Consider the following 14,221-nt stretch of genomic DNA (forward strand, 5'->3'; position numbering starts at 1 on the left):
AGGTTCCCTAATGGTCACCCCACCCTCACTTTCACCCTAGGACCAATCAGTAAAGCCAAACATGTCCCCCTCACCAATCACGTAGGGTGCCCCCAATTACTTAGATGATTGGGGTGTTAAATAATTCTGCCCCTCCTCCCACAATCAGCAGAGAGCTGCTTCTGCTTGTGGGACATTTCTGATTAATTATCACAAAATAATGGTAGCTGATGGAGAAATAGATTCCATACAGAACTACAGGTTTAAAAAACTTAATTCTTCCTTTTTTTTTTTAATTTTATTTGTTTGAGACACAGAGCACAAGCTGAGGAGAGAGGCAGAGGGAAAGAGAGAAGCAGGCTCCCCACTGAGCAGGGAGCCTGATGCAGGGCTGGATCCCGGGACCTGGAGATCGTGCCCTGAGACGGGGGCAGACGCTCAACCAACTGAGCCACCCAGGCGCCCCGAAAGCTTAATTCTTTCTTGGTCAGAATGAAGAACTCTACATCCTTGTTGATTCCAATAATGAAAAACGAGTTCAATTATTCTTTTTCTGGTTAATTTCTTTTTTCAGTTTCATCTGGAACCCATGGTTGGATGTTCTCGGAGGGCAGGTGTGCACTGATTGCCTGGGACCTCACACCAGGGTGTGAGTTGACCGTGAGCAGAGCTCTCTCCCATGTCCCGCCCTAGCCCAGTTTTGGGAACAGAGCATGCCACCAAGTAGGTTTTCAAAATGTTTTTGGAAGGAAAGCAAAAGGGAGGAGAGGAAGATTGGTTGATACAATGAGTGGCTTCGTAGTGCCTTCCAGTCAAAGTCCTTCCTTATATCTAGGCCCCTCCCTCCACCTGCCAGTCCTGAAAGGCACAAACCTGCTGACCTGATAAGGAACACCTGAGGAGCTTTCAAAGCCCCGACTGTAGGAATGGAAGCTGTGGTCCCCGGAAGTGTGTGCCAGTCTGCCCAGGACTGTATTTAAATGAGGGTCCAAAGTCAAGAGACACACCCAAGCCTGACTGGTCCAGAGAGATGCCCGTCCTGAGAAGACTCAGACATCCCTGGAGGAAGTCCCCACGGTGAGCCAGAGGGTGGCTAGGGCTGGAGCCCACCAGGTGGGTTCGGGGCTGGGACTCCTGGGGCTGGGGGGCTCAGTGCCGGATGCCTCTTACAGCCCTGAGGCTAGGAACACTTGGAGACCCCAAAGCTACGCCAAAGCTGGTCTTACATCCTGTCTTCTAACAATGAGTGGAGGAGACCCATCTCCACTGTGGGGAATCGCTTACCCTCTTGTAGGCGTTTGCATAAAACATGCTCAGATGTCCTCTCCCTCACCCCAGAGAGAGCCACTGACCACCTCCACTCACTGCTTGCTTTGCCTGTGGCTGAACTTGAAAAAGACTGAAACACAACATTTAGTAACTCGTGTGTGTGTGTGTGTGTGTTCTTTCCCTCACCATCTCACCGGTGAGACTCATGTTAGAGTGACTACAGTATTCAGAGTTTTTTTTAAAAACATCCTTGGTAGGGGCACCGGTCTGTCTCAGTAGAGAATGGGACTTTTGATCTCAGGGTCGTGAGTCCGAGCCCCACGCTAGGTGTAGAGTTTACTTAAAAAAAAAAATCAGGGGCGCCTGGGTGGCTCAGTGGGTTAAGCCGCTGCCTTCGGCTCAGGTCATGATCTCAGGGTCCTGGGATCGAGCCCCGCATCGGGCTCTCTGCTCAGCAGGGAGCCTGCTTCCTCCTCTCTCTCTGCCTGCCTCTCTGCCTACTTGTGATCTCTCTCTGTCAAATAAAAAAAAAAAAAAAAAAAAAAAATCAAGTGGTGTCTGGGTGGCTCAGTGGGTTAAAGCCTCTGCCTTTGGCTCAGGTCATGATCCCAGGATCCTGGGATCGAGCCCCACGTCAGGCTCTCTGCTTGTCAGGGAGCCTGCTTCCCCCTCTCTTTCTGCCTGCCTCTCTGCCTACTTGTGATCTCTGTCAAGTAAATAAAATCGTTAAAAAAATAAAAAATAAAAAAAAAATTTTAAAAATAAAAATCTTAATAAAAGTTTAAAAAAGCCCTTGGTAAACGTAATACCGGGTGATTTTCACATTTCCGTGATGGTTCTCAAAGCAACTTCTTTTTTTTTTTTTTAAAGATTTTATTTATTTATTTGTCAGAGAGAGAGAGGGAGAGCGAGCGAGGACAGGCAGACAGAGTGGCAGGCAGAGGCAGAGGGAGAAGCAGGCTCCCGGATGAGCAAGGAGCCCGATGCGGGACTCGATCCCAGGACGCTGGGATCATGACCTGAGCCGAAGGCAGCTGCTTAACCAACTGAGCCACCCAGGCGTCCCTCAAAGCAACTTCTTAAAGCTGGTGTGGGTTTGGAGGGTTTGCTTTTTGTTTTGGTGCAAAAAGGTGGTTTTATTAAGGCACAGGGATAGGACCCGTGAGCGGGAAGAACAGCCAAAGCTGGTTGTTTAAATCCACACACAGGTAATGTTTTGTCGGAGCTTACAAATGCATGGAAACAAATTCAGTCATTCCTTCCACAATTACTAGACAGACAGCTTCTGCTTGTAAGAACTTTTCCTCGTCCATTATCCCTAACACAGCAGTAGTAACTAATGAGGCCCTCGAATTCACACAGGAAATAGGTCTGTCACAAAGTAACCTTTCAGGACACTTGGGTGGCTCAGTCGTTAAGCGTCTGCTTTCAGTTCAGGTCCTGATCTCAGGGTCCTGGGATCGACCTGCTCCGCGGGAAGCCTGCTTCTCCCTCTCCCACTCCCCCTGCTTGTGTTCCCTCTCTCGCTGTCTCTCTGTGTCAAATAAATGAATAAAATCTTTAAAAAAAAAACACACATGTAAGCTTTCAAGAAATATTCTAGAAAGGAAGGAAAGAATGGTTTCCTGGCATCCTCAGAATGACAGCCTGTTTGTTTTGTTTTGTTTGCATCAAATCCTGCTCTGTCCCTTTCTACTTCTAATGCCGTCTTCCCAAAACTTCCTGATGATGAGAATCACATGGAGAGCTTCTGAAGCCAGATTCTGGGACATCTCTCCTGCAAGGGGCGCTCCAAGTATGTGTTACATATGTGAGTGAGTGTGTGTCTGTCTGCGTAGACACACCCAGGTGCCGGGAACTCTCAGAAGCTCTTGTTCAAACACAGGCCGCCCATGTTTTCACTTAGCTTCATAAGTGACCAAGCTCTGTCCAGGTTGTTCCTGCTGCCCCACGTTCTCTTCTCACGGACCGTCCCCTCCTCTCTGTCCTTTTCAGTAGAAATAGTGGCTCCTCGGGGAGCTTCCTTAGCGTTCCCTGTGGATTGCCCTATTTCCAGACCCTCCTCACCTCCCTGATCACACCTGCAGAAAGACAGTTGGAATTCGGGCAGGCCCGGACAAGGGGCCCCACCCTAAGAGGCAACGGCCCTTAAAAGGATTTTACATCAGCTTGGAGGGAGCCCTCCACCCTTTCCTGCAAGGTAGATAGATGACAAAAATCTGATTGGATGACAGGCACAGAGCGAGTTAATCAGATTAAAACAGCCACCGACAGGTGGGTAACCCCTAGACTTCAGAAACTCAGGTGGTAACCCCTTCGGGTGCACTCCCGCCTGGGAGGTTGTAAGATCAATTTGCCGTCGTGCAATAAACCTTGCTTTGCTGCGTATCACTCTGTCTGCTTGTGTGGTCTGCCCCCGTGACCAAGAAGATCCTGAAACAGTTGCTGTGGATGAACGGTGTTTATCGGGTCGGCTGGAGAGGGGAAATTCGCAGAGCAAGTCATCAGGGTGAGCAGGACTGGGAAGGATTAAGGGTGGGGAGAAGTCTGGGCAGGAGGGGGCCATGAACGGGGGGCCGGCGGGCTCAGTGTGCCTGTGTCTGAGTCCAGCACCCCTCATGTAGGGCTTAAGCCCTCTTCACCCGACTTTTCTCACCGGTTAATAGGAATAATGATCCCCACTGGAAGACTGACGTGGACCAGCTTACTCTGGGCTGACAGCAGGACAGTGTGCAGGACCGTTGAGCAGCCCCTATGAACACCCCCACGCTAAGGAAATAAAACTCAGGAAGGTGACCTTAAGCCAAGGACATGGAACTGGTGGGTGCTGTGTCCTTGTTGCCCCTTAGAAGGACCACGAAGCCAACAGCCCGTCCATCCCACAGACACTCGCATGCCATCCAGTCCTCGAGGACCCCTGCCCTGCCCATCACGTCCGCTCCACTGACCCCGCTCGTTCTCTGGCTCCCACGGCAACCCCAGCAGGAAAGCCCAGCATCCTTCCAGGGTGTCTAAGCTGCCCTGGCTTCTGTTCTCCTCTCTGTTCCCCTCATCCATCTGCAGCTGGAGCTCCAGCTCTAACCTCGAGAACAGGAAGAGCATGAGCCAGCAAAAATTCTACACAGTCGGATGGTAAATAACTTAGGCTTTCTCTGCCATGCATGATCCATCCCCTGTTCTTGTCCCCTTCCTCATCCCCGTCTGTCTGCCCCCAGCTCTGTTCCCCCCCAACCCTCACCTGAGCCCCCGCCCCCCCTTAACCCTCCCCCAGACCATCCTCATCTCCACACCTACCCTACCCCTGCCCTCATCCTTCCTACACACCCGCCTTTCTTCTCTACACCTCTACAAAATGCAAAACCAGTCTTCACTCACCACACGACTACCCGAGAAGAGAACTGGCCAACCTTTGGTCCAGAACCTGGGTGACTCCCTGTCCCAGTTTCTTTGCCTCTAAGAGGTTCTGCAAATCCAGCCCTTTGGGGCGAAAACTGAAAAGCACCCCCCAACAAATCAGGATGCGTTGATTATCCTACCTAGAAGGGCTGAGGACTCATACCTTCCCAAAGGGCATCTATCAAACTATACATGAGGTTGGGGAGGAATAATCTTGTTATTTCTTACTTTCCTTCCTCATCTCATCAAGTAACTTCTCTGCCTCAACCCTAATGTGAAACTGGGAATGGAACCATGGCTGGTCTGTAAATTACAAGAGTTTAAATGCAGTGATATGGGAAGGAGGTCGGGTGGTGTCCAGATCGGGCTAGCTCGTACACTTCTCCCCCTGGAATCGGAGGAAGACGGGCTGCATTGTCTGGGCAAGTGTCCACCCTCCCCAGGGCACCCGGAGGAAGGACAAGGGCTAGAGCTGAGGTGAACAGGGTCTAGCTGGGCAGTGCACAGGGTGCATGTCCGTGGCTACTCTGTTTCCCTGGTCGGCTGTTTCCCTCCTTCCTAGGACAGCAAGGGCACGGCACGGCCAACAGCCATGGCTTTCTAAGACCAGCAGAGGAGCAAGACTGTCTACCTACCCAACTCCCAACTTAAGGAACCGTCGGTATTTTCCCCCAGCTTTAAGGAAGTCCAATTTGACAAATTTAAATGGTATGAGTTTAAGATGGTTTGGTATCGGCACACACTGTGAAATGATCACAGCCGGGTGCCTGGGTGGCCAAGTGTCTTGGTTTCCACTCAGGTCACGATGGCAGGGTTCTGAGATCAAGCCCTGCCTCAGGCTGCATGCTGGGCATGGACACTGTTTGGGGTTCTCTCCCTCCCTCTCCCCCACAAAAAGAAAAAAAGAAATGACCACTACTATCAAGTTCATTAACCCAGCCCCCACCTCACACAGTTTCCATGTGGACTTGCGGTCTTTGCAGATTTCAGTTCCACAGTCCACACAGTAGTGGTAACTGTCATCACTGTGCTGTACGTGACATCCCCAGAACTCCACCTCACAGTTACCAGAAGTCTGTACCCATTGACCAGCATCCCCCATTCCCACCCCACTCCTCAACCACCGTTCTACTCCCTGGTTCTAGGACGTGGGCATTTCTAAACTCCACACAGAAGAGCTTGTACAGTAGGTCTTTCTCCGGTTTGTCACACTTATCCATCATGCCCTCCAGGTTTATCCACATTTTCACAAATGTCAGGATCTCCTCCTTTCTCAGGACTGAATGATATTTAAACAAACCTTTAGGGGCGCCTGGGTGGCTCAGTCAGTAAAGCGACTGCATTTGGCTCAGGTTATGATCCCAGGGTCCTGGGATCCAGACCTGGACCCTGCTCAGCGGGGAATCTGTTTCTCCCCCATCCCAATAAATAAAATCTCTTTAAAAAAATAAATCTTGGGGCACCTGGGTGGCTCAGTGGGTTAAAGCCTCTGCCTTCGGCTCAGGTCATGATCCCAGGGTCCTGGGATCGAGCCCCACATCAGGCTCTCTGCTCTGAGGGGAGCCTGCTTCCTCCTCTCTCTCTGCCTGCCTCTCTGCCCGCTTCTGGTCTATGTCTGTCAAATAAATAAAATCTTTAAATAAATAAATAGATAGATCATTAAAAATAAATTAATAAATAAATCTTTAAACTCACTCTGCACCATCACATAACTGAGGTCTGCAGAGGTTAGGTCCTCCAACCCCGATTTTTCTTCCCATTCGTGAGTGCAGAAACACCACCAGAAGAACGTTAGGGGCCCCTAGGTCAGCCCCATCCCATTCATATCCCATTAATCTCTGAGGCAGGATCTTTCTGCCCAAACCCACAATTTCCCTACCCACAGAGGCCCGCAGGCAAAGAACTGTGTCGTTATAGCCTTCCAACAGGACCCCAGCCTCACCATGACACCCCTGGGCCCTGCCAGCCTCTGTACCTCGCCAAGGCTCATGCTTTCGCCCATGCCTCCCTTCTGGAGCTTGAGTCATAGCAGGAGTTGGACCCCAGGCCCCTAACTGAATCCAGAGGAAGAGACCAGGGCTCTGTGATTCTTTGGGAAGGCAGCTTCTGTCCTGGGAAACATGGGAGCGGCCCCGAGGACCCTTCCCATACCCTCTCACCTTGACTCACATGTTCTCTCCTCAGATTTGGTCTTAGAACAAAAGAGCCAGAGCAGGAAGGTCAGGCCCTTCAAAGCCAGGAGGACTGGGCCAGAGCGCAGAAGGTGGACAGACATGCCAGCCGCACTCTCTGCTGACGCGTGCCCCTCTGCCTCCGCGGTCCGGCACCTTGCCAGCGATGCAGGCCTCCTTACCCTGCAAACCAGGGCCTGGGCTAGTCTTGCATGTCCACGCCAACGTGCGCAGTGGCAGGGTTCCCCAGCCCTCAGCACCGCCCCCCACCCCCCGCCTCTGATGCCAGCCCCCTAGCCCCGCTCGACGGCCCACTCACCTGCCCAGTACCCGCCTGCACCTGCATCCTGAGAGGCCGGTTTCTTGCCGTCCTCATCCCTAGGCAGCGTCCTGGCACTTTGGGTCCCCAGCGCTGCTCCCGCCCATCCCCACCCCTCACACACACCCAGTCCACCCACCGTGCCAGTGGGGCCGGCTCCATGCGCTGCCCCGACGGTCTCCTCGTGCAGCTCCCTGCCCGATGTTGGGATGCCAGCCCTGGGTGTCTCCTCCACTGCGCCTCTCTCCTGGGCCTCCACTCCCCGACACCCTCAAGGCGGTCCCCTGCCTGATACACACCAACTCCAGGCCTCCCTCTGGCCCCCGGAACCCAGAACTTGTTGAGAAGTCGGAACTTGCACGATTGGAATTTGGCACAATTCGATTTCTTCTGCTTCTCGGTTCCGACCTCAAAACTGGATTCTTGGGTGTCTTCTGGCTTCCACACCGGGATGTGGAAGTGCCCCAGGCACTACCCTCAGGCACTCTCCAAACCCCACTAGTTGAGTGGGTCCCCGTGCCCCACTGCTTTGATTGTCCCCTCACTCCCACCCAGAGCTCTGCGCCCTGCGGCCCTCTACCCGGCCAGGAATCCAGCACCCTTGGGCACACTAGACTCCATGAAGCAGTGGGGTCAGAGCTCCACCGAGGACGAGCCCAGACACGAGGTCCCCTCCTGCTTTCACCCCTCTTTTTGCCTCCCACCCCACGGGCATGTTCAGGCTACCCTGACATCATCCACTGTCGTCAAACAGAGAGTCAGGAAGTCTCAAGGCACTTGGTCCTCTGTTGAAACTGAAGGTGGCCTTGCCTCCAGGACCCCTCTCCCCAAAGTCACCTGAACTATGGTGAAATGTTTCCTGTATTGTCTGTTTTCTAAGATGTTTTGACAAGAGCATGCATTTTTAATATGCATAAATGGAATTGTTTTAGGTCTCATGGTGTTCATTCTTCGACACTGTGTTTATAAAATTGTGATGGTGTGTGCATCTTGGTGTGTCCCTTTGCTCTCTGCCGCTGCCCCGCATCCTGTGGTGGGCGTCTACCACAGTTCTCCTTTCCCATTCCCTCACTTGCCTCCTGCTCCCCTGACTCTGAGGATTTGTAAGGAGCTCCCTGGAGCTCTCAACTCATTGACAAGTGTGGAGATTTCTTCCCCTATCCATTTCCGGACCCTGGTTTCTTGGTTGTGTTTTAAATACTTAATTAAGGGGCACCTGGGTGGCTTAGCAGGTTAAGCCTCTGCTTTTGGCTCAAGTCATGATCTCAGGGTCCAGGGATCAAGCCCCGCATCGGGCTTTCTGCTCAGCAGGGAGCCTGCGTCCCTTCCTCTCTCTCTCTGCCTACTTGTGATCTCTCTCTCTCTCTCTGTCAAATAAATAACTAAAATCTTATAAATAAATAAATAAATAAATAAATAAATAAAACGTACTTAATTTGAAAAAGTCCTTCTGGGGGCACCCCCTTTGCTCAGGGAGTAGAGCATGTGACTCCTGATCTTGGGGTTGTGACTTTGAGCCCCATATTGAATGTAGAGATTACTTAAACGTAAAATTTAGAAAAAAAAAAATCCTTCCAGTTTGCTCTCCACTAGGCTACCCTTGTCCATATTCTACCCTCTCGCCCTGACCAACCCACACCATTTACCAGCCTTTGATCATTTTTATCCTTTCTAAAGGACAGGCAGACAGGTCCCTTGCTTCATGGCTTCCAGAATCTCCATCTTCAAGACTTATTTTAGAATAGTTGAGCATTTCCTGCATACTATTCTTTTCTATGATTTTTGGGCAAAACCAGCAAGTCCTCACCAGCCCACCCCAGGAAAGCCTGGCTAGCATTCCGATCAGCGTTGTTCAAGTTTATAGATGAATTTGGAGGCATCTGCTTCTCATGAGAATTTTCCACTCATGGGTATGTTGTAGTTCCCTGTATTCCCCCCCCCCCCGCCCCCAGTAAATGCTCACCACTTCATGCAGCATGACCTTGAAGACCATTTGCAGATTGGTACTTGGAGCCTTAAACTCCTTTTCTCCCCCTAATTGTTACTGGTGAATTGGTGTCTCTCTCTCTTTTTTTTTTTTTAATTTAATTTTATTTTTTTATGTGACAGAGAGAGAGAGATCACAAGTAGGCAGAGAGGCAGGCAGAGAGAGAGGAGGAAGCAGGCTCCCCACTGAGCAGAGAGCCCGATGTGGGGCTCGATCCCAGGACCCTGAGATCATGACCTGAGCCGAAGGCAGTGGCTTAACCCACTGAGCCACCCAGGCGCCCCTGTCTCTCTCTCTTTTAAAGTAATCTTGGGGCACCTGGGTGGCGTGGTTGGTTAAGTGTTGGACTCTTGGTTTCAGCTCAGGTCCTCATCTCAGGGTTGTGAGATCAAACCCTGCATGGGGCTCCATGTGGAGTCTGCTTGGGTCTCTCCCCCTGCTCTCCCCCTCTCCCTTTGCCCTTCCCCGCCTCTCTCTTTCTTTAAAACAAATAAATCTTTAAAAAAAAAAAAAAAAGAAAGAAAAAAGTAATCACTATACCCACCATGGGGTTCAAACTCAGAATCCTAGGATCAAGAGTCCCATTCTGTACTGACTGCACCAGCCAGGCGCCCCTACGAAGTGTGGTTCCATTATTTTCTTCAGCTAATCTAAGAAAATGATAATTCTTTCCTTTTGTCCCACTCACTCATAAGCATGTTTTAAACTTTATTGTTAACATAGTATGTTTTATCAAGTTAAATTTTATCATTCCTTAAGTATGCAATTTATAAAGACTCCTTTTTCCTCTCATTTTGTGGCTGTGGGTAGTTTCTAAAATGTTGGCTCCCTATACCCCCACCCCCCACCCCATTCTGTCAGTCCAGCAAAGGACAGTTTCTCCACTAGATTCTGATCTGGGGGAAGGGTTTCTATAGCCTCTGATGATTTCGTTTAATTCTGTTTGTTCTGCGGGACCCTAATGCTTTCCCTCTGCTGCTTTCTTTCCTCCCAGACTTCATCTCCGGAGAACCGGTCTCCTTTCCATTGGATCCTGCTTCTCCCCCAGATGCCCTGAGTCCTGAGGAAGCCATCTGGATGCATGCTGATGGCTACGGCCCGGGTACTGGACAGCAGGGGCACTTGGCCTTTTCACAATTAGGGTGGATTTGTTCTTTCATTTCTTCCATGCATTTTTTTTCCTGGACCGTACTCACTCATAATAAAGGCTCAGAAGGTTTGGAGATTCGCATGTGTTCTTTTTTTCTTCCTCTTACCTGTAATTGAAGTTTGGCCATTCTCTGCCTTCTAATTAGCCTGAGAACATGAGGGTTGTTTTTTTTTTCTTATCTTTTCTGGATTTATCTCCAGTATATTAAAGCTGCATTGGACACCTGCAAATATTGTCCAGGTGTTACCAGCATCAGTAACTTGCTCATTGAAATAACAAGGGAAGCACTGAGGGAAAAAAGTGATTAGAAGGGACTAGACTGGGACGCCTGGGTGGCTCAGTCAGGTAAGCATCTGCCTTCAGCTGAGGTCATGATCTCAGGGTCTTGGGATCCAGTCCCACATCAGGCTCCTTGCTTGACAGGGAGCCTGCTTCTCCCTCTACCTGCTGCTCCCCCTGCTTTTGCTCTCGCTCTCTCTCTCTCTGACAAATAAATCTTTAAAGAAAAGAAAGAGGGAGCAGACTTCTTTCCTATGGTACTGGTATATGCAGAGGCAGACAGGGGATAGGAAGAGATAATAGGGGGCACCTGGTTGGCTCAGTTGGTTGAGTGTCTGCCTTCAGCTCGGGTCATGGTCCCAGGGTCCTGGGATGGAGCCCTGCTTCGGGCTCTCTGCTCAGCGGGGAGCCTGCTTCTCCCTCTGCCTCAGCTCTTCCCCCTATTTATGTGCTCACTCGCTCTCTCTGACAAATAAATAAAATCTTTAAAAAAAGAGAGAGAGATGCAAGGATATTCAGTTGTAGGATAAAAGCCTCATCTGAAATCACAGAAGCAAATGTGGCCTTTTATCTTTATTTTTTATAATTACGAAAAGTTTTTTCCTTGTAATGAGAACTTTTAGGACTGATTCTCTTAGCAACTTTCAGATATACCATACAGCATTGCAAGTTGTAGTCACGATGCTGTACATGACCTCCCAGGATGGACTTAGAGCATGTGTGCAGGGGAAGCAGCAGAGGGACAAGGAGAAGCAGAAGCAGACTCCCCGCTGAGCACAGAGCCTGACGTGGGGCTCGATCTCACAACCCTGAGATCATGATCTGAGTTGAAATCAAGAGTCAGATGCCCACCGGACTCAGCCACCAGGCGCCCCAGGACTGGCGTATTTTATAGCTGAAGGTCTGTACCTCTTGACTGTCTTCACCCTGTTCCTTCCCCTGCCTCCTACCACTTCCGTTAACTACCATTCTTCTGTATCTGCTCACTTCAGGGATTTTTAGATGCCACAGGTAAGTAAAATCACGCCATGAGTCTTCGACTTCTTTCATTTGGGATTAAGTCCCCCAAGGTCCACCGATGATGTTGCAAATAGCAGAATTTCCTTTTTTTTTTAAGATTTTATTTATTTATTGGACAGAGAGGTCACAAGTAGGCAGAGAGGCAGGCAGAGAGAGAGGAGGAAGCAGGCTCCCCACTGAGCAGAGAGCCCGATGCAGGACTCAATCCCAGGACCCTGAGATCATGACCTGAGCTGAAGGCAGAGGCTTAACCCACTGAACCACCCAGGCGCCCCCAGAATTTCCTTTTGATAGCTCAGTAACATGCTGTTACGGGTATAGACCACGTTTTCTTTACCGCTTGCCCACCCATGGTCACGTAGGTTTTTTCTGTGTTTTGGCTAAAGTAAATAATGCTGCAGTGCACGTGGGGGCTCAGAGAAGTCTACGGGATAGCGTTGTCCTCTCATTCATATTCCCCGATGTGGAATTGCTGGGTCATAGCGTAGCTCTACTTCTAAGTTTTTCTGGACCCTCCATACTGGTTTCCACAATGGCTGTGCAGATGTTCATTCCTACCAACAGCGCTCAGGGGCTCCTTTTCCCCCACACCCTCAGCAACGCTCCCTGTTTCCTGTCTGGTAACTGCCATTCATGCTGCCAGGTGTGGGGTGATGCCCTGCCGAGGTGCGGGTTCGCACCTCCCTCACGAGGAGTGATGTCGAGCACCTTTTCATGGACCTGTTGGCCAACTGTGTTTTCTTTGGAAAAATATCTATTCAGATTTACTTCCCTTTTTTTTTTTTAAAGATTTATTTATTTATTTATTTATTTGACAGACAGATTACAAGTAGGCAGAGAGGCAGGCAGAGAGAGAGAGAGAGGAGGAAGCAGCCTCCCCGCCGAGCAGAGAGCCTGATGCGGGGCTCGATCCCAGGATCCCGGGATCATGACCTGGGCTGAGGGCAGAGGCTTTAAGCCACTGAGCCACCCAGGCGCCCCTACTTCCCATTTTTTAATTAGACTGCACTTTTTTAAATTTTTATTTAAATTTTTTTAAAGATTTTATTCATTTATTTGACAGACAGATCACAAGTAGGCAGAGAGGCAGGCAGAGAGAGAGGAGGAAGCAGGCTCCCTGCTGAGCAGAGAGCCCAATGTGGGGCTCAATCCCAGGACCCTGAGATCATGACCTGAGTTGAAGGCAGACACTTAATGACTGAGCCACCCAGTCACCCCTAAAACTGTAACTTCTTGAAATTTATGGGCTTAACCATCCTGGCAGGTCTCTGGAATTTCCAGCTTGCTCCTGTCCTAGACAGATCAATAGCCTTACAGAGCTGAGTGGCTGGGACAGGACCAGCTGCCGGACTCTGGCCCCGGCTGACACTCGCACTGGGAGAGGTACTGATAAAGGCAGGTGAAGGTGTCGGAACTCTCCTCCTCTCCCAGACACCCATAAGCTTCCATCACCTGGCTTATGTCATAAGAGGCAGAGGACAAGGCGGGCACTGTGGCCACCAGCCTGTCCAGCTCGGGGTCACAGTCTCCAGCACCTGCCTCTGGGGGACGGGGACATTTGGGGAGAGTGAGACTGCTGTGGGCCAGGTGTGTGGGTGCTGGGGCTGTGTTCCTCCTGGCTGCAGGGCTGGGGCGTGGAAGCCCCACTTCTTGTCCTTTCCCGACACTCTTTCTCCATTTAACTCGGTGGTTCTTAAACCAGACCTGTGGATGAAGAGGGGAGATCGGGGGTGGGGGGTGTGAATCCAGAAAGTGAAAGGGACCCCGGATGGTGGCCGTCCATCTTCCTTGGGAACCAGTCTTCCTTGGGAAGGCAAGGGGGGCTTCTGACCACTGTCCCTGAGGCCGGGGAGGAGCTATTTCTCACCCGTGGCCAGGATGGAGAAAGATGAAAGAAGGGGAGGACTTGGACCCCAGAGCAGGAGTCGGAGGGACTCTGCCGAATGCCGGGAGCTCTCTGCAGGACAAAGGGTCAGGGCTCCATAGGACAGCATAGAGTATGGGGTCTGGCTGAGGAGGTCCTCAAGAAGGATCTTTGTTATCTTTTATCTTTGTTAGCCTCTCTGATGGATGCACACAGAAGAGGAGCATTCCAGAAGAGATCTGCAATGCCCTGGGTGTGATTCTAGCTGGAGACCTCTGGTCTGGTTGCTTAGTGCCCTCACTGAGCAAGCCCCGGGGACGAGCTTCAGCAAACAATGGCGTGTATGACTCTAAAGGATGACCCTTCTGGTCTTTGTGGTTTTGTGTGAGGCACAGTGTAGGACAAGTGCTCCACAGGCAGAAAAGTTCCATCTTGACAGTGCCGGGGCAGCTACCGTGCCATTTTGTGCCTCAGTTTATCCCCCGTGTAAAATGGGTGTTTCTAGCACAAGAGTTGGGTTACTGACGCTTGCTCCATACAGGAGGGTTAGTTGTGATTATTTGGTCGCGAGACAAAGGGAAGGGAGAGGGAGCCGGTACGCAGGGGAAGGGTCTGGAGAACACGGGGCGTCAGGGGGTCAGACCTGCACTACCGAGTATTGCAAATTGATTTTTGATGCCAGTGACTCCTGGGTGACATAATCTGGAAACTGAGTCAGACTAAACAAGGCTTCCAGCTCTGCTTTCTGATGGGAGGTGAAGGAGGTACGTTCTCGGCTTCTCTTCAG

This window comes from Lutra lutra, chromosome 17, assembly GCF_902655055.1.
Source record: "Lutra lutra chromosome 17, mLutLut1.2, whole genome shotgun sequence".
In the NCBI taxonomy this organism is placed as follows: Eukaryota; Metazoa; Chordata; class Mammalia; order Carnivora; family Mustelidae; genus Lutra; species Lutra lutra.